The sequence below is a fragment of the Canis lupus genome, chromosome X (genome assembly GCF_048164855.1).
Source record: "Canis lupus baileyi chromosome X, mCanLup2.hap1, whole genome shotgun sequence".
In the NCBI taxonomy this organism is placed as follows: domain Eukaryota; kingdom Metazoa; phylum Chordata; class Mammalia; order Carnivora; family Canidae; genus Canis; species Canis lupus.
The window spans coordinates 38,853,662-38,881,291 of NC_132876.1; the positions used below are offsets into that span (position 1 = coordinate 38,853,662).

At 38.0% G+C, this 27,630-nt stretch overlaps 1 protein-coding gene across 5 annotated transcripts in view; it reads right to left on the reverse strand.

Annotated features, from left to right (window-relative positions):
- The window catches only part of RTL4 (retrotransposon Gag like 4), a 494,612-nt gene that overhangs the window by 380,177 nt on the left and 86,805 nt on the right, over positions 1-27,630 (reverse strand). The gene's annotated exons all lie outside the window — the stretch shown is intronic.

The window sequence follows — 27,630 nt, forward strand, 5'->3', positions numbered from 1 at the left end:
ATACTAGGAATCTGTTCCTCAAGGAGGGGCCAATCTAACCCACCATTTTTTTATTTATCAACTAACTCTTTTAATTTATGCCCACTAGGCCAAGAACCCAAGAGGACTCTTTTTTCTACTAACAGTTCAAGAGACTCTTCACACTCTCTTTGCTCCCAGTATGTGTTAAGGACCTATTTTCTAAATATGTAGTCAGAGGAGAGAAATACAGTGAGAATTGTGTACCTATCTACTTCAGAAGAATCCTTGGTATATATTTTGTCATCCCAGGAAATTAATGTGGAAACGGGTTGGGCTAGGAGGGCTTGCACTTTGCACATATTATCATAAATGAGATTGCCATGGTACCTAACAATGAAGTGGGAGGGGTGATATTGGGAGATCAGTTAAGTAGGCAGGTTTTTTTTTTAAAATAAACTTTGTATTTTGGAATAATTTTACATTCACAGAAAAGTTGCACAGGTAGTACAGAGAGTTCCCACATACCCTTTACTCAGTTTCCGCTAATGGTAACATCTTATTTAACCATGGTACATTTGTCGAAAGAAATTAACATTAGCACATTCCTATTAACTAAATTATTTGATTTCACTAGTTTTTTCACTAATTCCCTCTTACTGTTTCAGGGTCCAGTCTAGGATCTAACATTGCATTTAACAGAGCTTTTTGGTAGAATACGAGATCTAATCAGGAGGCCAAGCCATGGCTGATCTCATTAGGGAAAGCTGCTCACTCGGGATTCTTTTTCTGATTACAAATCCTGGTTAGTCTGTACTGTGTGGTGCAGCCAAGAGGAGTTTGGCTAAACAGCAAAATCAAAAAGGACATTGCAAGGGGAATGACATCTTTCAGATAATGTAAAAGCATGAGAGAAAAGAAAGATAACAACATCAGGTGTCAAGTAGACATTAGGTGGACAAAAAAGGATTTTATGGCCGTTTTCCCAAAGCCTCCAAAGTTACTAATCAGAGTTTCTGAAAATGCATCAAGGAGAAGAAATCACCAAGAATTCAGTAGGACTTTATAATAAACACAATGACAGGGGCATGTTCAGGCATGAAAAAGCATTATGGTCAGGCTGACACACTGAATGAATTCCCTGCCTGTGACTCTATCAGGCATGACAAATCTGCATTATCATGTAGCCATGTTGGAGTTACTAAAGTGTGACAAACACACAGAACGTTCTAGACCAGGAGTGTGCAAACTACAGTCCCACAGGCCAAATCTTGCCTGCTGCCTGTTCTTGTAAATAAAGTTTTATTGGAATACTTAACCATTTCTATTCTCTTACATATGGTCTATGGCTGCTTTTGCACTACAAAGACAGCTGATGAGTTGCAACAGAGACCCTTTGGCCCATAAAGCCTAAAATATTTACTATCTGGCCCTTTATAGGAAAAGTGATTGAGATTTAGTCAATAGGTAGAGAAATAAGGAGCCTGGATGGTCTCTAACAAGTAGAAGCTGTGCAACTGTCAGTCAAAATGTTCATCCTGTGTCAGAGGTCTGGTGCTTGGACAGTGGTATACCCAGTAGAAAGTGAAGCTTTCCTGGAGACTCTGGTAAAATCAGACTGTTGAGCCTGGCTTCTACCTCAGGACCTGGTTCTGGAATCTCTAATAAGAGTAGATCACTGAACCACAGAAAGCCTGAAAAGGCATGCTTGTTGGAAGGGGGAAGTAACTCCTGACCTGTGCTCTGAGAGATCTCTGCATGAGTATGGTAATATCAAAAAACAGAAATAAAGGAAACCCATAGGTATAATCTGTTTAAATATTTTCATGCTTTCTTTTGACAGAATTGCATCTTCAGGATGACTTGAAAATATTAGATTACCATCAGATAATATTTTTTTATCATTCAAGCCTTCATTGAATACTTAGTATAGGGCCCTATGGGATTACAAATAGGCATTAAACCATTATGATTTTAGTGAAGAAGAAAACGCATGCACCCAACCAGCTGTAATAAAAGTACAATAGAGAAAACATCAAAATATCTAAATGCCTCCATTTAATCCCAATTCCCTCTCACTCCTAGGACTGCTCTGTACTATCTTTCTCTATATCACCTTTCCAACCTTTTCTGTTGGGCTCTCTGAAACCATTTCAAGGTAAGTAAACTCTCTGACATGCTCAACTTAACATAACATTCCTTTGCTTAGCTGAAATCTGGCTCTGCCATAAGCCTCCTTTTTCTCCTCAAGCTCTCTCAAGAGTAAGCTGCTCATTTCCCTATGTCTCAGACATCATGTAACCATAATTGCCTTTATTATCTTCATTTTAGAGATGAGAAAACTGAGACTCAGAGAGGCCAAGTAACTTTCCCAATGTCACACAGCCAGTGAGAGGCATTGGAACTCAGCTAGGAATGATTAGAGCATTACACTCTTGGACCACACTAGACAGCCTTTCAAATCTTCTGTAATCCTCTATCATCATTTGTGGCTAAACGTGAAACATCAGAAAAATAGACTTTAAAAAACTCTAGAAAAGTACCTGATCCAACTTCCTGATGTTTCTGTAGGGGCAGCAGGAATTACACAGGCTCACTTTATGTTCTAGCAGCACCTGTTACCCGCCCACTCTTCTTTCTTGGAACCAAATTTTGTCACAAGCAATCTAATTAAGTCTGGAGGCCAATTTTTGTCTGATAGAATATCTGCCAGAAGCCATGTGGAAGTTGGAACCAGGAGAGGTCGAAAGATATATAACAGGGAGAGCTATATGAGGAGAGACTGGGACAATGTCGTTAACTAGCAGTGCTCCCTAGTCTGCCCCAGCACTTCAGCGTGCTGCAAACGAGCTATAGGTTTGCAAACATAGTTGATGAGATATGGATCCCTCAGCCTCAAAGTCCCAATGCTGATTGCCTCTGGGTGCTACAGCTCACATCTTTTTACACTAGGATTCCATAGAAATATTTTCTACTTATGCCATAGTTGCAATTCAGGTGTTTGGAAAGCACTGACCTTGAAGATGGTGTGGAAGACAAGCAGGGTCGACCACAGTAAGGTGTAGTGATGGCACTCAAGGTGAACTGATGTCTGGCTTTTTAGAACCATTTCAGCTCTCTTGATAAATCTTTTGCTCAGTATGCAAGAGAGATGCACAAGCAAAAATGGGCTTATTGACAAAGGTGAACATTTCCAAAATAGTTGTGTCAGCCCTGATCAAATATGGGCTGAGATCTAGCTTGGAGATTACCAGAATACAATTGAAGTGATAAAGAAATATATGTGTATATCACACACACACACACACACACACACACACACACACACAGAGGAGTCTTAGAAGGCTATATACCAAAATGTCAACAGTGCCGTCATTGTGGTTTTAAAATTTCTTCAGGTCAGGATGCCTGGGTGGGTGGCTCAGTCAGTTAAGCATCTGACTGTGATTTCAGTTCAGGTCATGATCTCAGGGTCGTAAGATGGAGCCCTGCATTGGGAACCATGCTCAACAGGGAGTCTCTTTGAGATTCTCTCCCCCTGTCCTTTCCTCCATGTGCACTGTTGCAGACGTGCACTCTGTCTCAAATAAATAAATAAATAAATCTTTTTTTTAATTAAAAAAAAATAAAATTTCTGGGGCAGCCCAGGTGGCTCAGAAGTTAAGCGCTGCCTTCAGGACCCTGCTTCTCCCTCTGCCTGTGTCTCTGCCTATCTTTCTCTCTCTCTCTCTCTCTCTGTTTCTCATGAATAAATAAAATCTTAAAAAAAATAAAATTTCTTCAAGTCTTTCCATATTTTCTCATTTATTTTAAAATTGAGTATGCATTTTCCTATAATATAATAGCACTAAAGCTATCTTTATTTTAGAAAATGCCACCACAACAAATAAAATACTGCATGACCTTGGATACATCCAAACCTCACTTAAACTCAGTTTTTCTATAAAACAAGGATAATTAATACCAGTACCCTACATATCGTTGGAAAGATCAAATGAAATAGTAGCAGTCACATAGCAGGAACTAAAAAAACCTGCACATTTCTTTAAGCAAACAAACAAGCCCTCTATGAAAGAAAAGCGTCAGTGATATAAATACAAGATTGTTTCTTCAAAAAATTAAAGACAATGGAAGTCCTTGAATTCAGTCAGACTGCTTAGTTTTTGTGCTCTAGAGGTCAGGAAAAAACAATAGATGAAGCAATGTAGGTAGAATGAGGAACCTTATTCTGAAAGAAGAAACTTACCTGAATTCTATTAAAACACTTTTCTCTGCCACTATTCACTGCCATGTTGCTTTAACTACTTTTTCCTTTTCCTGGTGATGTGGAACACTTACTGAATAAACCTAACGGAGTCCCCAAGTATGTCACTGGAAGATCCACCTTGTTATATGTATATTTAACACACAGATGGGCATCCGCCCTTTTTGGTGCTGACCATAATGATCTGAGACTCTCTAAGTACACACAGGATTTAGCTCAAACAAATCTAATCTGTTGCCCCTGCAAATTCTTGGTCTGTGGTATATTTTTTGCTCTAAGGAAGATTGTCTTATCTCATTATTTCCCATCAGGTACACAAAGATAGAGGCTTTCCATGTGTCTACCTTTAAACAGAAGAAATCAAATAAGAGAACAGAGTAGGGAATGCCTGTCAAGCCAGAAGCAGAAGATGAGCAACTGCAGCAGAAGGGGAATGGACTCAGAATATCATCATAAAATAATCAAAAATAATTTAAAAATAATCAAAATGGATAAATATATACAATGAAATATTACTCAGCCATCAGAAAGGATGAATAGCCACCATTTGCTTCGATGTGGCTAGAACTGGAGGGTATTATGCTGTGTGAAGTAAGTCAATTGGAGAAGGACAATCATCGTATGGTTTCACTCATATGGGGAATATAAGAAATAGTGAAAGAGATTATAAGGGAAAGGAGGAGAACTGAGTGGGAAAAATTAGAGAGGGAGACAAACCATGAGAGACTCCTAACTCTGGGAAATGAACAAACGGTTGCAGAAGGGGAGGTGGGCATGGGGGATGGGGTAACTGGGTGATGGGCACAGAGGAGGGCACTTGATGGAATGAGCACTGGGTGTTATAGTATATGTTGGCAAATCAAACTTCAATAAAAAACAAAAAATAAAATAAAAAACATAATCAACATTACTTATGAAGCAATTACTGTGTATCAAGCCCTGTTCATACTTCACATACATCAACTCATTTAAATCTTCACGTCATGGGGTAGGTACTTTTACTATCCCATTGTAAGGATAATGAAATTGAGGCACAGCCTCACTCAGGTAATCCAGCTAATTAGTGGTAGAACCAGACAGCCTGACTGCCAGGTTTCTGTTTGTAAAATACAGCACTATTTCACCTCTCTAGGACACAAAGCACTTTCAAGCACACACTGCAGTTAATCTGAGTAAAAGAGTCATGGGAATAAAAGGCACAGCATAGGGAATATAGTCAATAGTATCATAATAGTGTTGCATGGTGAAAGATGGTAGCTACACCTGTGTTAGGCATAGCAATTATTATATTGTATATCTGAAACTGATGTATGTCAACTCTACTCCAATAAAAAGAAAAAGAATAAGAGAAACCCCTAAGAAGTGTTCCTTCTGAGTTTATACAGGCCATTTTTCTTTTTAAATGTCCATCTTTATCCCTACTTACTCACTTCTTCTAACCTGCAATCATCTTTACCCACACTTACACTTGGGAGCTCCAAAAAAAACCTCAGCAGGACATTATCTCCAGAAGGTCCTGAAAACTTACCCCTTACATCTTCCCTGCCTTCTCATTCATCTGTGCTCACTGAATCTTACGCCATTGGTAGTTTGCCAATACACATAAAAAATGTTCTGTCTCCTGCACATGTACTACTTTTGTTCCTCCTGCCAATTCAGGCCATTCAAGAATATGGTATTTTATAGAAAATGAAAAAGAGAACTGAAATAATTGAATACCCAAAAAATGTACTGTACCCCATCTCTACCTTGCCTGTTAGTAGTCCCAAAGACTGTGCTAGCACTTGGAGTGTTCTCATTGGGTAGAATCCCTGAAAGACATTGCTGAATAATATGGATCAGTAAGTTCTTACTAATCAGCACTTTTGTCAAGAACATTATATTAATTATTCTTTAGAGCTTTTAAGAAAGGCCTGATTCTTTGGATGGAGGAGGTTTCAACAAGTCAATTATTCCTCAGGTTGCAAATCTCCTTAATCTCCTTCCTCCTGAAGAGTGCTGCATTTTCTATATGAATTGATTTTAATGAACATATGTTCCATGTCTAATGAATATGTTCTCCATTAATGGCATTGGAGTGGAAGGCAGAGTGCTATAATGCTTGCACTCCTTGACAGGAAAAAAACCTTAGGAAGTCTCCAATAATATACCTGCAGGATTCAACCATCTGGGGGCTGGAAGAGCACCTAAAGACAGAGAAAGGAAATTGTTACAGTGACAGCTCATTTGGTGTTTTCCAAAAGGCCTTCCTTGGTGGTTACCTGACTGTGCAGAAGGAATAGAAAGCCAAAGTAATAGGAATGTGATAGGGGTACAAAGCCAAAGTAATGAAAACTACAGCAAATAAACTAGAGCCAACCATATTAAAAATAAAAGAGAGCAGATTTAAGTCAGTGTGCTTTGTCAGTAGGAAATGAGATTTCCTACTGGGGTTGGCCCAGCAGGAGACAAATGATTCAAGTTGAATAGATTCAATCAATCCAATTCCCCAAGGACTTTCTGGGGCCCACCTATGTGCCTGGCTTTGCTCTCAGAGCCAGGGTGGAGGGAGTAGTGGAGGTGGGATCTGAGGCAAGGATTATAAAAGAAAAATCATGAAAAAAATCCTTTCCTTCAATGAATGGACCACTGAGTTGCAGATAGAAGACACACTGACAAGTAGACAAAGGAGAGTTCATGCCAATCTATAAACAAGAGTTGGATAAGATGGTGCAAGCTACTGTATTTTCTCAAGACTAAGACCTGTGTATTTCTTTGGGAATTTTAATGATTCTGAAAATAAAGGCTGTCTTACAGTTGCTATGTATATTTCATATAATGTTTTATTTTCTGAAAAACTTTTTAAAAGCAATTGTGCATCTTAGAATGACAGAATATGGTGTGCAGGCTCTGATTCTTTGAAAATGGGAACAATCGGGATCCCTGGGTGGCGCAGCGGTTTGGCGCCTGCCTTTGGCCCAGGGCACGATCCTGGAGACCCGGGATCGAATCCCACATCAGGCTCCCGGTGCATGGAGCCTGCTTCTCCCTCTGCCTGTGTCTCTGCCTCTCTCTCTCTCTCTCTGTGACTATCATAAATAAATAAATAAATAAATTAAAAAAAAAAAAAAAGAAAATGGGAACAATCTCTATGATCCCAGTATGGGGATAGTTACCATATATGTGGAAGTATCTGGTCAGGTACCTGAAAATGAGGACAGTAGAATGAGGCAGAGAGAAGAAGGCATTGCTGTTGCGGATAATGATAAGGGACAGACACACAGCCTGAAAAATGCCAGAGACAGGAAGAAATGTGGCCTGGCAATAGGTAGGGAAGTCTGGCTGTAACTGAAGTTGTTTTACAAGACTAACAGGAGATCAGGCAGGAAAAACAGGTGGGCCTTGCACTTTTTAGGAGACTTACAGTAGAAGGTATTCTATAACGAAATTGTCATGGTCAGGAAATGAGCAAATTGAGGAAGGCACCCTGAGGTGAGTCAGGAAGGTGAGCCTTTGATAGGCAGTTTTAAGGAAACAGACAGGAAGCCAGGAACCAGGCCAAAGTCAGATTGAGGGGGACTATTCCAACAGGAAAGGGCAGGCTGGAAGCAGATTATATATAGATTTTTGAATCTAAAGATAGTGAGACTCAGTCCTCTCTAGGCAACCAGCATAGTCAACAGCACTACCAGAGTGACATGTCCTCTCCATGCTCTGCTGGGTCACCTGTGAGCAGTCAAAGGCTGGCAAGTATGAGGGGAAGATAGAGAAAAACAGGACTTACCTATACCATTATTCTATTATCTTAGCAACTAACTGGAGCAGAGAGATTAGACTTACCTAATACTTTCTTCCAGAAAAGAGTGTTTTTTCCTCAGCCAAAAAGCCCAGCAGGCATTGAGAACTTCAGCAGGATAGTTATGGAGATAAGGGCAGCTAAGATGAAACCACTATTCCAGGAAGGACCATAAGTTGAGGGCAGAACTTGAGGTCAGTGGCTGGGATGCCTGCAGGGAGGGTCTCCACGCACCCCTCTTCCCATCAGCTGCCTCATGAAGGATCATGAAACTCTAGTTTCAGGAGGCTACTTGGAATCCATGGAAATCACACAGGCTTTGGGTTAGACTGCCTGGATTCATACTAGCTGCACCACTTAACTGGCTTCCCATGGACAAATCACTCCACCTCCAACCCCCAGACATGAGTTTCCTTAATTATAAAACTTAGCCTAATTTTACCAGTGAGATGATTGAGGTTTCAAAAGAATGCATGCTACTTTTATATCCTTCACCAAACTATCTCCCATGACTGCAGACAGAGCAAACTAGTTGCCCCATTCCCAAAGGCTCATGCAATTCCTGACAGTCTTGAATTAATAGAATAACACTTAAGAGTGGGTGCGCATTAGAGACATCCACACTACCCCTCTGCTTTCAAAAGGAACTAACAATTTAGTGAAAGCCTACTCTCCACTAGGTAGTTTTCATACTTCATCTCATTTAAACTTCCCAATAGTCCTATTAAAGTAGATACTATTCAGGTACCTGGGTGGCTTAGTCAGTTAAGCATCTGACTCTTGATCTCAGCTCAGGTCTTGAATTTAGAGTCATGGGATTGAGCTCCACCTTGAGCTCCCTGTTCAGCATGGAGTCTGCTTGTCCCTTCCTCTCTCTGCTCTTCCCCCCACTTCTCTCTCTCTTTAAAAAAAAAAAGAAGTCTTTAAATGTCGGTACTATTACTCATCTCCAATCTACAGTTGAAGAAATTGAGGCTCAGGGAGCTTATGTGTCTTTTCTAACATCACACAGTTAGTATTTGAATGGGTCTGACTCCAGAGTTCATGCACACACTTTCCATTCCAAATGTCCTCATCACTGGTAGCAGTTTCTGGTTGTACTGTAAAAGGCTTTATCCTCAAGGAAAAGAAATGGAGGCCTCAAAAGTTCCTCAATAGAATGTTGGGAGGTACTTTGTGAAGTGAGGAAGATGATGCCCACTCTACCCCTTGCTGCAGCATGCAAAAACACACATTTTCAAAACTCTGGCCCAAGGAATAACACACTGGATCCTCATGCCAACCCTCTAAGGTATAGAGAACTACTCTCTAAGGTATAAGACTATACAGGACTATTATTACCCCCATTTCAGAGTTAAGGATGGTGAATCTCAGGAATCTTAAATGATTTGCCCAAGGTCACAAAGCCAGGAATTTGACAGAGCCAATGTTCAAATGCAGGATTTCTGGCTGAATTCTACACACTTGTGTTCTTTCTACAATTTCATGCTGTGATTTGTACAGTTCCCCATGTGCTATGGATGCTCAACAAATAATCAATGACATCTACTGCCTGGCTCCTGACCAAGAGTAGAATGCAGTGCAAATGTGCTCCATGCATCTTAAAGCACTGGAATATAAAGAACAGATAAATGAAGAGAAGTGTAAAGTGTGTGCCAGGTGCTTAGTATTCATCATTTAGCATCAGCAGCGGGTGTCAACGTTGAGGCAATTCTATTTTCAGACGCTGCTAAATAAATTCATCTCCTTTCCCTGGTATGACAATAATAGTAATAAATTCTACTGACTTTTCAAGATGAAACTCTGTCTCCTTAGGCTCCTGAAGCAGAAAATACTGAGCAAAATTGAAGCAAAATCGGCGGCAGAAATTCCTCAATAAATGACATTCAGGGGAGGCTTGTCTACTTCAGATGGCAAAGGACATGAAATGAATCCATGAATTACTGAGATGAAATCAATGACAATTAACCACAATAAAGGTCTCCTAAGTAGCTTAGTGCTAAAGTCACTTTTTGCCCTGAGGTTTACCCTCTCCCTAAATTTTTAAAAATATTTTATTTATTTATGAGAGAGAAAGAGAGACGGAGAGAGAGAGAGAGAGAGAGAGAGAGAGAGGCAGAGACACAGGCAGAGGGAGAAGCAGGTTCCACACAGGGAGCCCGACGTGGGACTCGATCCCGGGTCTCCAGGATCATGCCCTGGGCTGAAGGCGGCGCTAAACCGCTGAGCCACACGGGCTGCCCTCCCACTAAAAATTTTTAAGATTTATTTCTATGTTTAAGAGACAGAAAGAGCATGAGGTGTAGGGGCAAGGAAGAGGGAGAGAATCTCAAGCAGACTCCATGCTGCGCATGGAGCTCAACATGGGGCACCATCTCACAATCCTGAGATCACAACCCAAGTAGAAACCAAGCGTCAGAGGCTCAATTAACTGCACTCCTCAGGTGCCCTGTCTCTTATACAATTTTATCTAAAGAACTATTTCAGTTTAACCAAGGCAGGTCAGGCCCACTAGGAAGTAGTGTAGTAGAAAGTACTTTGGGCAGGAGGTTCTAAACCAAATTCTATCACTAATGATGTCAGGCAAATCATTTCTCCTCTCATCAATGGGAAAATGTTGTCAGGCTAATGTTTTCTCAACTGGAAAACGGCTGTTTGACAGTTTTTTATCAGTTTTAGAATCAATCACGCAAGCACTGTCTGTATAATATCCATCCCCCAAACCAACTCACCAATGAGAAGATTGCAAAAAAAAAAAAAGGAAAGCAGAATTTTCCTTGATGTTACAAGCAGAAAACCTGCCTCCTTGGACAGTGGTTTGTTGCCCCAGGATGACTTTCTTCAATTAGGATTGATTCAAACTGAAACCATTTTTTCACACAGTTTTAATTGTTGTTGTTTTTATTGGAATTCCAGTTAATTAAAACATAGTGTAATATTATTGCTGTTTTGTTATTATTATTGTTAAACCAGATTGATTTGGTTAACTGCAGATCATATACCTGTGATATAATTGTCTAAAATTTCTTTCCCAAACTGTTTTTTCTAAACAGCAAATGTAATTATATTTAATTAGAAGAAATACAAGTTATTTCTAAAAATCTATACTGTTGAAGCTAGTTATAAAAGTTGCTGGGTATACAGGCATGACCCTAGCAAGTCACAGTTTGCATGTGGAAGAAAAGGTGTTAATCAGAAAGGCAAGGGGGGCATTTAAATGGATTTTCCCTCAAAATAAAAAAAAAAAAGAAAGAAAAGAGAGAACAGCAACCTGGCAGAGTAATCCTGGCAAGCACAGGGCCTCATGGTGTTCTGAGCCACATCAACCAGGCTGTCCCTCATTCTGCCTTCTTTGTCCCATATAAAGGAGGGAAATTAAAGGTGAAATGTACAATGCATGCATTTGACAACAAGCTGGGTAATTATTCTTTAGGCAGAAATACTCTAGTTGGTTTTTGAAACTGCACTGTAATAAAATTCCAGCACTGAAGTTACAACAATCTTTCATGTGAATTAACTTGAAGATAGGATTCAGCATAGATTCTAAATCTCACTGATATATGAGGCAAAATTCAGGGTAGATTAAGCTATAACTCATAATTGTTAAGGATTAATTAAAAAGGTACCATATTGTATCTCCACGTTTAGTACTTTCAAAGTTTGCTCTGAAGAATTAACCTATTCATCTGTGCTATGTTTAGTTATTTTAAGATCTATAACTACAGATAAGACATAGACACAGATATTGTAAAGGAAATTTATAACAAATAATAGCTATAACTGGACTTCACAGAACACATGCCTACTGTTCAAATTCCCTAGGCCAATGAATCAAGATATATACTAACTACCTAATGTCAGAGTATCAGAAGTGCAGGGATACTAGAGGGATAGTATAACCTTTAGAGGGACAGATAACGTTTTTAATACACATATTTTCAAGCTTTAGGTGAAAACAGAAATGTCGCATTCACAATTTGTATTTAGTCTCTAAATCTACAATGTAAAGATCAATTAAACTGATTGAAAGATTACATTAAAAGCAATTAACAAGATTTAAAATGATTGAAAGTGAGAAGCTTGTCTTCTGCTTATTTTGTTTACCCCAATAGTGACTCTCATGATGTTGGGCTCATGGTAGGTATGAATTACATAACTAGTAAGTGATTGGATGTAGTAGAGAAGAGTCTTAGATTCGCTGCTTGGCTGCTTGGTTTCCCTTTAGAAGCTGCTGTCTCTCCATGGAAATTATCAAATTGACATAAGAGAAAACCATGAATTTGCAGTTAAGAGTCAAGAGACCAAGCAAGAATAAGGCTTGGCAAATAAAGCAAGAATGTCAATTTTACTTTCCGTTGGGGCTTACATAAAGAGAGTCAGAGACTGGACGGTAATATTTGATTCTTAGATACAATCTACTGGGCATATCTCACTGTTACCTGCAGTTCAACATATCGAGTCATTATAACATTCCTCCACCACACAAAAATCACCTTCCATTAGGTATCTATATTTGTCATTGATACTCCATTCTTTGAATCCTCTAGGATCAAAACCAAGGTGAACATAAAATTTATCATCCAAATCAGGACACTTGAGAGCAAAAGGGGGAGCTATTGAAAATGATGCCAAGATAACTGGTTTAAACCAGAGCCTAGGGTCACACTTTTCACACATGACTCTTCCTTATCCTTTTCCAGTTAGTAAATCATGTCACTTTTTCCTTCCACATTTATCAAACCAATGCTCTCTGACTCCAGACTAATTCAACCTTAATTCATTATACCAGCCTGACATTCCTTAAAGCGCCTTTTCAGCATGTTATTTCTCTGCTGAAGTCGTCAAAGTCTAACACATTTACTGCCAGAAATACCAAGTCTAAATGTCTGTGTATAGTTTTCTTTCCCCTCTTTTTTACTGAGGCATAATTGATATACACCATTATATTTGTCCCAGGTATATAGCAAAATGATTCAATACATGTACATATTGCAAAATGATCACCACAGTAAATATAGTTAACATCCATCACTATACATAGTTACACAATTTTTTCTTGTAATGAGAACTTTTAAGATTTACTCTCTTAGCAATCTTCAAATATTCAATACAGTGTTTAACCATAATCTCCAGGCTGTATATTACACCCCCATGACATCAATTTTATAACTAGAAGTTTATACTTAGCATGATGCTTTCAATGTCCACCCATGTTGTTGCAAATGACAAGATTTCATCCTCTTTATGGCTAAATGATGTTCTGTTAAATATACACACCATACTTTCTTTAGCCATTCATCCATCAATGAGCACTTAGGTTGCTTCCATAGCTCAGCTATTATAAATAATGCTTCAATGATCATGGAGGTGTATATATCTTTCAAGTTAATTTTCTTCAGATAAATACTTATAAGTAGAATTGTAAGATCATATGGGGGTTCTATTTTTCATTTTTGAGAAACATCCATAGGTTTTCCATAATAGCTACACCAATTTACCTTCCTACCACAGTGTGTGAAGATTCCCTTTTCTCTATGACCTTCCCAGCACTTGTTATTTCTTGTCTTTTTGATAATAGCCATTCTAACAGGTGTGATGTGATAACTCATTATTGTTTTGATTTGCATTTCCCTGATGATAAGTGATGTTGAGCACCTTGAGTGCCTGTTGGACACCTGTATGTCTTCTTTGAAACTATATGTATTCAGATCCTATATTTTTTAATCAGACTATTTCTGTGGTTTTCTTTTTTGCTATTTATTTGTATGAGTTCTTTATATACTGTGGATATTAGCCCCTTATGGGATATTTGATTTGCAAATATTTTCTCCCATTCAGTAGATTGCCTTTTAATTTTGTTGATAGTTGCATAATCTTCAATAGATTTCATAATATGGCTCCTCTCTATTTTCGCAACCATGTTGTCTTACCACTGTACATACAGGTACCTGCCATTCTAACTTGTGAGGAGTTCTACAGTGCTTGAATACACCCGATGCCCTCATTTCCATGCCTCCACTCACAATAATCTCCCCAAAGGTAGTCTCTTCTTTTCCATACTTTCTTTTACTTCTTACGGTGCCAGTCCCCCATGAACACTTTTCCCTCTCTCCTCCTAGAAAAGGAAAGTAAAGTAGGTTTCATCTTGCACACCAACTCTAACTAGCTGTGATTGATTGCAGATGTATGTTGAGAAGGACTCTTAATCTGAGTACAGGCCTAATGGGAATAAATCAAGTGATAGACTACCCGCATCTAGTGATAGGTATAAGAGAGTAGAGCGGAGACACACAAACCATATGTAAAACATTCCTACCCCAGATTCTTTCTACTATTTCATGTGGATTGGCCTAATCTCTTTCATTAGACTATTAGCTTCTATAGGTCCTAGCAATGTTTGGGGATATAGTAGAAGCTCAGTAAGTACTTACTGATGAAGGTCTCTGGAATAAATGAGTGCCATTTCAATTTGACATCCCCTTCAGGGAACATTCTTTGGGGAATATAATGTTGCTGTTGTTTTTAAAAACACAAGCTTTGGAATCAGAGAGTTCTGGATTCTAACCCTGGACCGGCCCCCCTTAGTAGCCAAGGCCCCTCACTTGCCCTGAGCAAGTGACACAACCTTTCTGCATGCCCAAGTTTCTTCATCTTTAAAATGAGAATGATGTTCATACCCACTTGGCACTGTGTGCAGGTGCGTATTTGTAGTTTTTAAAATATAAGGTCAATTATATATGCTTAGCAGACTTCCTGGCACCTAGTAGGTGCTTCAACAAATTAGTTGCTGTTGTCTCAGTTTGTGTTTTTGAGCTGCTGCCTGTCCATATTTACTCCTATGGCAGGGAAATCTCTATATTCTCTGTCCTCCAGGGCTTTCTCCCCTCATGTTGTTCTTTGCCACCACTCAAGAAAAAACAGAACTCAAATTTTCATCCACATTGAAGAGTAAGGGGCTTAATATGTTTGTTATTCCTATTTTGAAAAAAAGATGATGGAGGGAAGGGAGTGTTTTTTCACAAAGGAATGAATACTTCTTGCTAACATGTTAAGAATGGACATATTTAAAAATTGGGGAGAAATTTTTCAGCTGGGGATAGGTACTATTTATTTTTCACCGAGGCAACAACAAGGACATTGTTACTGCACGACTTTTCAGTTTACCAAGCTGCTTTACATAAACACACCACACAAGCACTTATAATAAGCAGTTTCACTTGCATTTAAATTTCTTAAAGAGAAGAAACTTTTTTATTCACTTCTGCTTATCTTTTCTTTTCTCATTCCACACACTTTACATTGCAAACCTTTATCTCTTTCCTCATATTCCTTAGCATGGTATTCAAAGCCCTTTGTAATCCATTTCTTACCTATCATTCAGAGTTCTCCCACTCCAAAATATACACATAAATAAATAAATAAATAAATAAATAAATAAATAAATAAACACACAAGACAAACATAGACACCCACCCCCAGCTCTTGTAAGATGTTCGGAAGTGTCATGCTTTCTCTTTCCCTCTACCTTCTATAACCAACATATCCAGTTTAAATGTCCACCTTCCTCAAAATTCTCCCTTAAATTCCTCATGTCCCACCCTTATTCAAGCTGAAATCATTTACATAGATAGTACTTGCTGTCTGATAAGCACTTAGGTGTGACTTTTCCTTAGTGTGTGACTCACACTTAGGTGTGACTTTCCCATAGCACTTTGCACATGTTTTTACTATTGCACTGATCACATTGTGCTATAAGGAGCCGAGCACATATATGCTTTTGGATGGTAGAGCTGATACCATGCATCTCTATATCCCTCAGGCCAAGCACATTGCCTGATACATAAAGCCTTGTGGAGTGAATGAAACTCCCAAAGTAAACTATTAAGTCTTTGACGGGCAGGTTTAGAGCCTAGGTCTACCTCCCCCAGGGGACTATGACTTCTTAAAGGCACAAACTTTTCAGTACTTAGCGAAATAAAGGCACACAGTAAGTGCTTAATACATATTTTACTGAAATGGTAGACTCCACAAATACCGACAAACACCTACCAATTCACAAGTCTCTGCTTCAGGTTATCTCATACCAACAGACAAGATGTATTCAGGTTCTGTCCCAACCCTTAAGATGAAACCACACTCAGAGATAGGACAGCACACAAAAGACTATAGTAAAGTAACAGAGTGTGTAGTCAGACTTTAAGATATGTGAGAAGGTAAGGATCTGTATGAGCTGGGATACTGAGGCTCCATGGAAGTGTCTCTCTGGATGCTAGAGGACAGGATGTATTTATATAGTCACAAGAAAGGGGAGGAAGAAGAGTATTACAGATGTGGAGAACAATAGTGTCACAGGGATTGCCCCACAAAGAGGGACACACTCTGGATCACTGATGAGACTAATCTGGATGAAGTATATTTGGTGCAATGGGGAGAGAATGGCAGGTAGCTATGCAGAAGCAGATTACCACAGGTCTTGAATGACAAGCTGGGGGACTGAACATGCCTGGGGACAATGGAGAGCCCCCAGAGGTTTGTTCGACAAGGAATAAAGTGACAAAGTAAAGAAAGTGACAAAATGTTTGTCTTACCTTGTCTAGTCCATTGTTAAATAGCCTATAAAAAACTGAGCTTCTGGATTTATTTGAATATAAGTACATTGGCATGAAGAGAGATATTTTCATAATTTCCCCTTGGATCTCATTAGAATATAAGATTAGTAATTTAACATGGCAATATTTGGGAAGATGGATGTCACATCTTAGATCAGCCACACAAGTTCAGAGTGGTACTCAGTAAGCCACTAAACTTTTCTGTGACTTTCTTTCAGGCTCTCAAATATGTCTATCCTGCATCTGGCTCCAATGGAGACTTACACACTGATGCTGAAATAATAAATGAGCAAAAGGTTCTACTCTTGCTTATAACTAAAATTGCTTATGATGGCTACAGTGAAGCTACTTCATATTTCTGCCTTAAAAAAACCTCATTAGAAGATGCTACAAATCGGGATGCCTGGTGGCTCAGTGGTTGAGCACCTACCTGCCTTTGGCTCAGGTTGTGATCCTGGGGTCCTGGGGTAGAGTCCTGCATCAGGCTCCCTCTGGGGAGCCTGCTTCTCCCCCTGCCTATGTCTCTTGTCTCTGCCTCTCTCTTTGTGTCTCTCATAAATAAAATCTTTTTTTTTTAAAGAAGACGCTACAAATCAATGTGACAAAGACAAAGACAGCAATAGAAAAATGGGCAGAGGACACAAAAAGGCAACACACAGAAAAGAAATACAGGTGACCAATAAGCCTTTAGTAAAGTAAAAATTTCAATGGTAATCAAAGAATGTAAATTAAAGCAAGAATGAAGTACCATATTTTTTCTAACAGATTGTTAAAGATTTGTAATATGGACAAATCTTTGTGACAGGAGTGAAGCATGCTGGTTAGTGTTACAATTGTGCAAATGTTTTGAAAGTCTGTCTGGCTATACATTTCAAAGACCTTCAAAATGCATACTCTTTGACCCAGTGTTTTCATTCCTAGGAATTGACTCTCAGGAAATTATCTGAGAATGACAAAAAAATTTAGCTACAGACAGATTAATTACATTATTATTTCTAACAATAAAAATAAATACAAACAATGTATATGTCCAACAATTGAAGAGTTGTTAAATGATATCTTAGTCTGTCCACAGTAGATACTATGCAGCCATTGAAAATGCCATAGAGGAAATATATAATGACATGGTAAGATGGCCATCATATATCATTAAGTGGGAAAACATCATATAGAATCTAGTTATATTTGGTTAAAAAAAATTCTACCTGTGTGTGGATGTACATATGTATGTGCATGTGTGTGTGCATATATGTGTGTGGGGGTATACATAATGATTTTCATAGTATGTGAAGAAAAAGAGAAGACCAAAAATGGTACATGCCAACATGTTAGTAGTCATTTCTCAGTGGTGAGACTGCAAGTCCTTATTACCTTCTTTTTGCTTGTCTGTATTCTACATTTTACATAATAAATATTACTTGTATTTCTAAAGGACTATTTTAAAAAATCACATTAGGTATCTAATAAATGTTTCTTTAAAAATGGCTTGTTTTTGGGCAGCCCCGGTGGCTCAGCGGTTTGGTGCTGCCTGCAGCCCAAGGCGTGATCCTGGAGACCCGGGATCGAGTCCCACATCGGGCTCCCCACATGGAGCCTGCTTCTCCCTCTGCCTGTGTCTCTGCCTCTTGCTCCTCATTGTGTCTCTCATAACTAAATTAAAAAAAAAATCTTAAAAAAAAAGAGTCTAAAAAAAAAAAGGCTTGTTTTGGCAGCCCAGGTGGCTCAGTGGTTTAGCACCACCTTGAGCCCAGGGCCTGATCCTAGAGACCCAGGAACAAGTCCCATGTCAGGCTCCCTACATAGAGCCTGCTTCTCCCTCTGCCTGAGTGTCTCTCTCTCTCTCCCTCCTTCTCTCTCTCTCTCTCATAAATAAATAAAATCTTTTTTTTAAAATGGCTTGTTTTTTTTTAAAAAAGACATGAGCTCATTTAGAAGCATTTTTGGTATAGGCTGAGATTATGAGGACTTCTTGTTTTACCAAAGGCAGGCAGTTTCCTTTCAGCATTGGATGCCAGGGCCAAATGCTATTCAAGTTGCCTTTCAAGGCAGCCACCTCAGAAGCAGTGCATCATGGCAGGTAGGCCTAGGCTAGTGTGGTAAAACCAAGAGAAGTCACAAGAGCCATGGGGTCACAGGGAAGCTAGGGTCGAGTTCAGGGCAGTCAAGAGGTGCCATGGATCCAGAAGGAATGGGCGAAAGGCAAGATCTTAGCAGGGGAGCCTGGCAAAGATCAGTTTTTACAGCACCAAACAGTGCTGAAGCATAATGGTGGGAGCAAAGTCTGCATTTAAGGGGAGGCCCAGAGCAAAGGCTTCAAATCAGGCAAAAAAGAATAACTGAAGAGGAGAAATTGTTGGAAAAAACCAGGGACAGCAGCAGTAGATGAGGGCATGAGTGTTGAGGCTTTCTATGCTAGGTTTAAGCAGCCCTCCTGGCATGGTGTGATTGTTTCCCTAGTGCATCTACATAGAAGTAGAATGACAGGTGTTAGGTCTTGAGGAGCTTCCAATTCAGTAGCATTTCCTTTCCTCACTTAGGTTACCAATAACAAGATTTTTGGTTTTTTTCATTTTGAAAATAAGGAAAATATTAAGAAAGATATTATTAAGAAATAAAGTTGACACTAAAGAATGTGTTTATATCTGCAGCCAAGTATATTTTCTCTTTTTAAAACCAAATTTACCCCCCTTCAAGTCATAAGCAACACTGGAAAGTAAAACATACATCCCAGAGAAGTACAGGAAGACAGGTGCTTGACCTCATCCTAGCCTCCCAAGAGGAAGAAGGAAAAGGGCTGGACTTCACCAATTCAGTCTGGCTTCCAAACTCACCAATAAAATTAATCACTTATTCTCCCCCTGGAGAAGAGTGAGTGAAGGAGCAGAGAGAAGCCAAAAGTGCAACACTAATGGGACTCCCTCAGTGTGAAATGAGATATCCAAAATGAGGAGGAAGCATGCCCTCACTAACAGCAAGATCATACGATCTAAACATCTTCAGTTTGACTAGACACTGGCAAATAGTTCATTAAAAATTCTGTGCCAATTTGCACTCCATTTTCTTCACATTCACATTTGGAATCATCAGACTTTTAAAAGTTTGCCAATGTGATAGGTAAAAAGTGGTGACTGATTGTTTTCATGTGCATTTCCCTCCTAACTAGTGAAGATAGGCATGATTCTTTTGTCTTGTTTTGTTTTTATTTAAATCCTAGTTTGTTAAAAATAATAATAATAATAATAAAAAGCCTGGATGGCTCAATCAGTTAAGTAACTAACTCTTGATTTCAGCTCAGGTCATGATCTCAGGGTCATGAAATCATGCCCACCCCCCACCCACTTTCAGGTTCCATGCTGGGCATGGAGCTTAAGATTCTCTCTCTCCCGCTGCGTCTTCCCCCTCCTCCCTCTCTCTCTCTCTCTCAAAATAGATAAATAAATTAATTAATTAAGATACAGTGTAATATTGGTATCAGGGGTACAATTTAATGGTGATTCTTAGCCATTCAGATTTTCTCTTCTGTGAATTGTGCACTTATACATTTTAAATTTTAATTTTTCTAATCAGGTTTTTCTAATCTAATAGCCTTTTTCTTATATATGTGTATATGTTCCTAAAATATTCTGGATCATTTGTCAGCTAAATGCTCTGCAAACATCATACATTCTGGGAAGTGTCTTGATACACAGAAGACTTGACTTCAACGTATTCATCAATACTTTCCTTTATGGTTTGTCCTTCGTATGTTGTTTATGAAATCTTTCCCAGCTCTGAGGTTATATATTTGACTACACCAAAGTTGTAAAGTTTTGCTTTTTCTGTTTAAGCCTTTGTGAGGTCAAGTCTTCTGGTTACTAAAATGCAATATCCTTGTCTTTTTCTTCAGGACTACTTTTAATTCTTTAATTAAATGCTTTATAATCTTACAGTGTCTGTTACTTTTGTGAATGTATTTCTTTCCATCACATTTTTCTAAATTTAATTACTAGCGTATAAATATTCCTTGATTTTTTGTTTTGGTTTTTGTTTTTTAAGAGAGGGAGCAGGGAAGGGCAGAGGGAAGGAGAGAGAGAATCTCAAGGCTCCATGACGGCCCCAGGGGGAAGAGGGAGTTGAGCTCCATCTCATGACCCTGAGATAATGACCTAAGATGGAATCAAGAGTCAGACACTCAACCAACTGAGCCACCCAGGCACCCCTCCCTTGATTTTTTAAAAATATTTATCTTGTATCTAGATCACTTATTGAACTCTCTTATTGGTAATAATAGCTTACCTGTACAATATATTGTTCCTTTTATTACTAGACAGTGTCCTCTTTTAACACTGTTAATGTTATTTGGCTTAAGTTCTATTTTTGTATGATACTAATTTTGCCATACTAGCTTTGCTTCTGCCTAGTATTTGCCTCATTTGTATTCTTCTTTCCTTTATTTTCATTCTGTTTATTTCTCTTAAGCTTGTCTCTTATAATGTGTATATAGGTGCTTTTTGTTATTTTTATTTTGTTTTGCACTCCTTCTTAATTTTTTTAAGTCAATTTGCCAACATATAACACTCAGTGCTCATCCCATCAAGTGCCTTCCTTAGTGCCTGTCACCCAGTCACCCCACCTCCTTCAACAATCCTTTGTTTCCCAGAGCTAGGAGTCTTTCATGGTTTGTCTTCCTCTCTAATTTTTCCCCACTCTGTTTTCCTCCTTTCCCTTATAAGCCCTTTCACTATTTCTTATATTTCACATATGAGTGAAACCATATGATGGTTTTCCGTCTCCGATTGACTCATTTCACTCAGCATAATACCCTCCAGTTCCATCTACATCGAAGCAAATGTGGGTATTCGTCAACTGTGGGTATTCGTCCTTTCTGATGCCTGGATAATATTTCATTGTATATATACCACATCTTCTTTATACTTTCATCTGTTGAAGGACATCTTGGTTCCTTCAACAGTTTGGGTATTTTTGACATTGCTGCTATGAACATCGGGGGCTTTTTGTTATTTTTAATTTAGTCCAATAGGTCCTGTCTTATGAAAGTTTTGTTTAATTTATATTGGTTGCAATTAATGATTTTTTCCCTGCTTTTGACATTTTTCATTTTATTAAACTTTGTAATTTGGCTTTTCTGTTTGTCGATTCCTACTTTTTGTTGAGTTTCTTTATTTCATTTTCCCTCTGTTGGTTGGAAATTATAACATATATTTTTTAGTGAGTATCTTTACATTTTTAACAAACGTGAACTAGAGACTTCTGTATACAGCATCTTCATCCTCCTTTCAAACAATACTGAACATCCACATATTTCCTCTGATTGGGTTCTAGAGTTTTAGTTAGATCTTCTATTATAAATGCACAAGTGTTATTTTATAGTTTATAGTTAATTAACCATCATATTTTAGTGTTTTGTCTTCATCATTGCTGCTTGTACCCTATGCCTTCCTTCTGGGTTGACTTCCTATTTGACAAAAAAAAATCTTAAGTAATATTGTATGTCCACTACACTTTAATTAAAATTTCTTTTAAATGCAAATAAAGTAATTCTTTTTGTATTCTAAGATTTTATTTTTTTTAGATCAGTTTTTGGTTCACAGAAAAATTGAGAGGAAGGTACACAGACTTCCCATATGGCCTCTGACCCCACACATGCAACCTCCCTCATTACCAACATCCTTCTCCAATGTGGGACATTTGTTAAAATTGATGAACCTACATAGACACATCCTTATCACTCAAAGTCCATAGTTTACATTAGGGTTCATTTATGGTGCTGTTCATTCTATGGATTTGGACAAAAGTATAATGAGATATACCTGTGACTATAGTATCACACAGACTATTTTCACTGCCCTAAAAATCTGTTTTTCTTCTTCATCTCTCCCTCCCCACTAACTCCTAGCAAAACCAATGATCTTTTTACTGTCTTTATAGTTTTGCCTTTTCCATATTGTCATATACATGGAATTATATGGAGTATAACTTTTTCAGATTGGCTTCTTTCACATAGTAATATGCATTAGGAATTTTCCATGTCTTTCATATCTTGATAACTCATCTATTTTTAGTTCTAAATAATATTCCATTGTATGGATGTACTATGGTTTATTTATCCACTCACCTACTAAAGGATGTCGTGGTTGCTTCCAAGTTCTAGCAATCATGAATAAAGCTTCTATAAACAATTGTGTTCAGGTTTATGTGTGCAGTTAAGTTTCCAATCATTTGGATAAATACGGAGTGTGATGGCTGGATCATGTTAAAAGCATGCATAGTTTTGCAAGAAACAACCAAAACATCTTCTAAAGTGGCTGTACCATTTTGCAATCCCACAAATAATGAATGAAAGTTCCTGTTGTTCAACATCCTCAGCAGTATTTGGTATTGTCAGCATTCTTGAATTTTGCCATTCTAATGTGTATGTGGTGATATCCCATTGGGTTTTTTTTCTTATATTCCATTGTTTTAATTTTCATTTCCCTGATGATATATGATGTGTCACATCTTTTCATATGATCTTTACCATCTATATATCTTCTTTGATGAGGTCTTTGTTAAGATCTTGGGTACATTATTTTTTAAATTGTTGAGCGTTAAGAGTTCTTTATGTATTTTGGATAATAGTCCTTTTTCAGACGTGTCTTTTGTAAATATTGTATTCTAATCCATGCCTTGTCTTTTTATTCTCTTGATAGTGTATTTTGCAGAGCAGAAATTTTTTGTTTTAATGAGGTCCGGTTTATCAATTAGTTATTTCATAGTTCTTCAGGTGGTTCCTTTGGACAAACTGAATTTTCTCATTGTTGGATTCAATTTGCATTGGTGTTGTATACAAAAAGGCATCACCAAACCCAAGATCATCCAGGTTTTCAGCTATGTTATTTCCAGGAATTTTATGGTTTTGAAATTTACATTTAGGTCTGTGATCAATTTTGAGTTATTATTTTTTTTGTGTGAAGAGGATGTGGTCCATGTCTAGATTCATTTTTTTGCATATCAATGTCCAATTGTTACAGTACCATTTTTGGAAAAGAAAATCTTTGCTTCATTCTATTTCTGTTAATCCTTTGTGAAAGATCAGTTGAGTATATTTATGTGGGCTTATTTCTGGGTTCTCTATTTTGTTCTATTAATTTACTTGTTTATTTTTTCCAATAATGCATTGCTTTGATGATTCAAGTGCCATAATAAGTCTTGAAGTGAGGTGGTATCAGTTCTTCAATTGTCCTTCTTCAATATTGAGTCCTTCATTCTCATTCTTTTATCTCTCATTATAAACCTTAGAATCAATTTTCTGTATCTGTTGATATTATCATGTAATTTTTCTTTTTTAGCCTATTGATGTGATAAATTACATTGATTTTTCAATGTTGAATCAAACTTGTATACCTTGGATAAACCCCGCTTGGTTGTGGGATATAATTCTTTTTATACATTCTTGGATTGAATTTGCTAATATTTTGTTGAAGATATTTGTATGTATGTTCATGAGACGTGTTGGTCTGTAGTTTTCTTTTATTGTAATATATTTGTCTTGTATTGACATTAGAATAATGCTGGTCTCATAGAATGAGGTAAGAAATATTCCCTCTGCTTCTTCTTCTGAATGGGGTGTAAAGAATTGGTATAATTTTACCAGTGAGCCCATTTGGACCTGGTGCTTTCTGTTTCAGAAGATGATAATTTTTTATTCAATTCCTATTTTAGATATAGAACTATGTAAATGGTCTATTTCTTCCTGTGTGAGGTTTGAAAGACCATATTTTTCAAGGAATTCGTCCATGTTATGTCATCAAAAGTTATGAGCAAAAACATTCATGGTATTTATTTATTATCATTTTAGTGGTCCATGGGATCTCTAGTGATGTCTCCTCTCTCATTTGATACCAATAATTTTTGTCACCTCTCTTTTTTCCTTAGAATGCCGAGGCTTTTTTATTATATCAATATTTTCAAATAAGCAGTTTTAGGTTTCATTGACTTCCTATATTTTTTAAATTTCATTGATTTCTGTGCAGGTTATTATGATTTCTTTTCTTCTGCCTACTTTAGATTTAATTTTCTTTTCTTTTTCTGGTTTCTTAAGGTGGAAGCTTAGTTGTTGATTTTAGCTCTTTCCTCTTTTCTAATATATGCATTCAATGCTATAAATTTCCTTGATGGAATTGCTTTCATTGCATCACACAAATTTTGAAAAGTTGTGTTTTCAATTCCATTTATTTAAAATTATATCCTAACTTCTTTGAGATTTTTCTTTGATCCATGTATTATTACAAGTGTTTTGCTTAATCTGCACATATTTGGGGGTTTTCCAATTGGCTTGTTTTATTGATTTCTTATTTAATTCCATTGTGGTCTGAAAACATTGAATAATTTTTATTCTTTTATACTTGTTCAGGTGTGTTTATGGCCCAGAATGTGTTCTACCTTGCTGAATGCTCCAATGTGAGCTTCAGAAGGTGTATTCTGCTGCTGTTGGATGAAGTAATCTATACACATTTATAAATGTCCACTAATTGATCATGTGGTTGGGCTCAACTACATCCTTAATGATTTTCTGCTAGCAGGGTTTTGTCCATTTCCGGTAGAGTAATATTGAAGTCTCCAACTGTAATAGTGTATTCATCTATTTCTTCTTGCAGTCCTAACAGTTTCTTTTTTGTACATTTTTTTCTACTGGAATTCGATTTGCCAACATATAGTATAAAACACAGTGCTCATCCCATCAAGTGCTGCCCTCAGTGCCCATCACCCAATCACGCCATCCCTCCACCCACCTCCCCTTTCACTACCCCGTGTTTGTTTCTGAGAGTTAGGAGTCTCTCATGTTTTATCACACTCTATGATTTTTTCCACTCATTTTCTCTCCTTTCCCGTATCATCCCTTTCACCAGTTTTTTATTCTCCATATGAGTGAAACCATATAATGATTGTCCTTCTTCAATTGATGTACTTCACTCAGCATAATACCCACTGTTCAATCCACATCAAAGCAAATGGCGGGTATTCATTGTTTCAAATGGCTGAGGAATATTCCATTGTATGCATATATCACATCTTCTTTATCCATTCATCTTTTGATGGACACTGAGGCTCCATCCACAATTTGGCTATTGTGGACATTGCTGCTATAAACATTGGGGTGCAGGTGACTCAGCGGTTCACTGCATCTGTATCTTTGGGGTAAATCCCCAGAGGTGCAATTGCTGGGTCGTAGGGAAGATCTATTTTTAACTCTTTGAAGAACCTCCACACAGTGTCCCAGAGTGGCTATACCAGTTCACATTCCCACCAACAGTGCAAGAGGGTTCCCCTTTCTCCACATCCTCTCCAACATTTGTTGTTTCCTGTCTTGTTAATTTTCACCATTCTCACTGGTGTGAGGTGGTATCTCATTGTGGTTTTGATCTCCCTGATGGCCAGTGATGCAGAGCATTTTCCAATGGGCTTGTTGGTCATGTGTATGTCCTCTTTGGTGAAATTTCTTTTCATCTCTTTCACCCATTTCATGATTGGACTGTTTGTTTCTTTGCTGTTGAGTTAAATAAGTTCTTTATAGATCTTGGATACTAGCCCTTTATGTGATATGTCATTTGCAAATACCTTCTCCCATTGTATAGGTTGTCTTTTAGTTTTGTTGACTGTTTCTTGTGCTGTGCAGAAGCTTTTTTATCTTGATTAAGTTGCAACAGTTCAATTTTGCTTTTGTTTCCCTTGCCATCATTGGTGTATCTTGCAAGAAGTTGCTGTGGCCAAGTTCAAAAAGGGTGTTGCCTGTGTTCTCCTCTAGGCTGTGGATAGATTCTTGTCTCTCAGTTAGATCTTTTGTCTATTTTGAGCTTATCTTTCCATATGGTATAAGAGAATGGTCCAGTTTCATCATCTTTGTGCATATGGCTGTCCAATATTCCGAGTACCATTTATTAAAGAGACTGTCCTTTAACCAGTGGATATTCTTTCCTGCTTTGTCAAAGATTGGTTGAGCATAGAGTTGAGGGCCCATTTCCGGGTTAGCTATTCAGTTCCATGGATCTAGGTGTCTGTTTTTGTGCCAGTACCACACTGTCTTGATGATCACAGCTTTGTAGTACAACCTGAAAACTGGCATTGTGATGCCCCTGGCTCTGGTTTTCTTTTTCAATATTCCCCTGGCTATTCGGGGTCTTTTCAAATCCCACACAACAATTGAGATTATTTGTTCCAACTCTCTGAAGAAAGTCCATGTAGTTTTGATAGGGATTGCATTGAACATGTAAATTGCCCTGGGTAGGATAGACATTTTCACATTATTAACTCTTCCAATCCATGAGCATGGAATATTTTTCCATCTCTGTGTCTTACTCAATTTCTTTCAGAAGTTTTCTGTAGTGTTTAGGGTATAGATCCTTTACCTCTTTGGTTAGGTTTATTCCTAGGTATCTTATGCTTTTGGATGCCATTGTAAATGGGACTGACTCCTTAATTTCTCATTCTTCAATCTCATTGTTAGTGTATAGAAATGCCACTGACTTCTGGGCATTGATTTTGTATCCTGCCACACTGCTGAATTGCTATGAGTTCTAGCAATCATGGCGTGGAGAATTTTGAGTTTTCTATATATAGTATCATGTCATCTGTGAAGAGGAAGAGTTTGATTTCTTCTTTGCCAATTTGAATGCCTTTAATGTCTTTTTGTTGTCTGATTGCTGAGGCTAGGACTTCTACTATTATGTTGAATAGCAGTGGTGAGAGTGGAATCCATGTTGTGCTCCTGATCTTAGGACAAAGGCTCTCAGTGTTTCCTCATTGAGAATGATATTTGCTGTGGGCTTTTCATAGATGGCTTTTAAGATGCTGGGGAATGTTCCCTCTGTCCCTACACTCTGAAGAGTTTTGATCAAGAATGGATGCTGTATTTTGTCAATTGCTTTCTCTGCATCTATTGAGAGGATCATATGATTCTTGTTTTTTCTCTGATTGATATGATCTATCACGTTGTTTTACGAGTGTTGAACCAGCGTTGCAACCCGGGGATAAATCCCACATGGTCA